Raw genomic sequence first — 2,039 nt, forward strand, 5'->3', positions numbered from 1 at the left:
GCTCTTAACGTTACGCTCCAAACGCTACGCTTCGATTGGTCCATTACTATTTCGAATGCTACAATTGCTACATGAACGCTCCAGCCAACCCACCTCCCGAGGTGAGGCAGTTGAAGCGAAGTGGGAGCAAAAACGATGACGTATTGATGACGTAATCAGAGTTGCTGGGAGCGTTCCGAAGCATCAAATGGACCAGTCATATCAGTGCTACAAATGCTCTGTAGCGTTTGAAGCGCTAAGTGGACCGTAGCCTATAACATATGCATAATCCGTTCGCGTTTTTGAATGGCAATTATCTGTGGGTGTTCTTCATTTCCTAAATTTATATTTAAATTTCTTCATTTGATATTTCTTCGATTTCATCGATATCATCATTCATATTATGTAGAATAAAATTGTGCAATACACAGGTTGCTGCAATAATCTTTTTTCAAAGCTCAAAGTCTTGAATATCCAAATATTTCAAATGTCGAAATTTTGTTTTTAAACGTGCAAATGCTTGTTCAATTTTTGATCGAATTGAACTAAATTTAATATTGTATCGTGATTGAGCATCTGTTAAGTGTCCTGTGTCTTTAAATGGTGTCATTAAATTTATCATCAATAGGTAAGCAGTATCTCCAATTATGTGTTCTTCAGGTAAAAATAAGGTATTCCTTTCATTTTTCATATGTTGGTAAATTGGACTATTTCTAAATATACGTGCATCGTGCATTCTTTCAGGTAAACCAATGAAGCAATCAATAAACTTTCCATGATGATCACAAATAGCTGGAATTCAAAATAGTTAATTGAATAAAGTTCATTATTGAAATGAATATGTCAATAGATTTCATACATTCAGTAAAAATAATACCTTGTGATACTATTGAGTGAAAACCTTTTCTGTTATAGTAGTCGTGAGCGTTGTCTTTTGGTTGTTTGCATGGAATATGACAACCGTCAATGGCTCCTATGACTCCCGGAAATCCATTTGATCTCTGTTCGAATACCTGCAAGATTTGATTAATGTAAATAGATATTAAAATTATTTATTAGAGTAAATTAGATTTTAACTTTTTCCAGTGTAATTAGTCTTCTTCAAACTTGTTACAAATAATTATTTTATATATAATAATGATAATAATATAAATACTTACATCTATACACACATCTTTATAAGCACGATTGGCCATTGTATATACTGTGGCATCAAGTTGGCAAGTATACTAACGATATCTTTAAAAATATTATGTGTTGAACTTGTTGGTATATTAAATCTATCTCCTGATGCTAGAAAAGTCACGGGTCTACTTAATAACCATATTGTCACTAATACTTTTTTTCGAAGTGGTGCATATTCATTTGCACGTCTTCCAAGGTGTTGTCCAATGACAATTGATAAAATCTGTAATTAAATAAACATAAAGATACATTACATTACAATTAATAAACCACTAATGAAGTATATACAATTATCCCATACAAATTAAGCATGGACGTTAATTCATATATGATATTAAATTATTCAAACTCGCTTTAACTGAATTAAGTAAAAATTGATTGATGGAATATCCATTCTAACTAATTTTATTAATATTTTTTTATACAATTACTTCACAAGTTACTCGATCCATCCTAAACATTTCCTTAAACTGATCTTGAGTAAATGTAGGAATTATTCTTTCATAGTAATATCTATTACGACTTTTTATTCTGGCACGATGTCTAATCACATTTAAATGAATATTAGGTTCTATTAAATATTGTATAATATTTTCTAAATTATATATATATATATATTCCGTTAGCCTCCATAAAGAATTAGTGCCAATTCCATTTAGGATATATTACAACTAAAGCCAGCAGCACACGATGCTTTTTTTCCTACTGGATTGCTTACGTGCTACTGTGCTGGCAATCTGACTGGCTGCTATGCTGGAAATTGTATGGCTTGCAGGCCCCGCTTTTGGCTGATCCGCTGGATCAGCCTTTTCGTGATAGAATCGGTGCTATTTTTCTTGCTTGATTTCATGCTGGCTTATTGTAGAACCAATCAC

General features: G+C 32.2%; 1 pseudogene; it reads right to left on the bottom strand.

Annotated features, from left to right (window-relative positions):
- Nucleotides 1-257: 257 nt before the first annotated feature.
- On the bottom strand, nucleotides 258-1,766 carry LOC108763718 (putative nuclease HARBI1; annotated as a pseudogene).
- Nucleotides 1,767-2,039: the final 273 nt, after the last annotated feature.

This window comes from Trachymyrmex cornetzi, unplaced genomic scaffold (genome assembly GCF_001594075.2).
Source record: "Trachymyrmex cornetzi isolate Tcor2-1 unplaced genomic scaffold, Tcor1.1 scaffold380, whole genome shotgun sequence".
Lineage (NCBI taxonomy): Eukaryota > Metazoa > Arthropoda > Insecta > Hymenoptera > Formicidae > Trachymyrmex > Trachymyrmex cornetzi.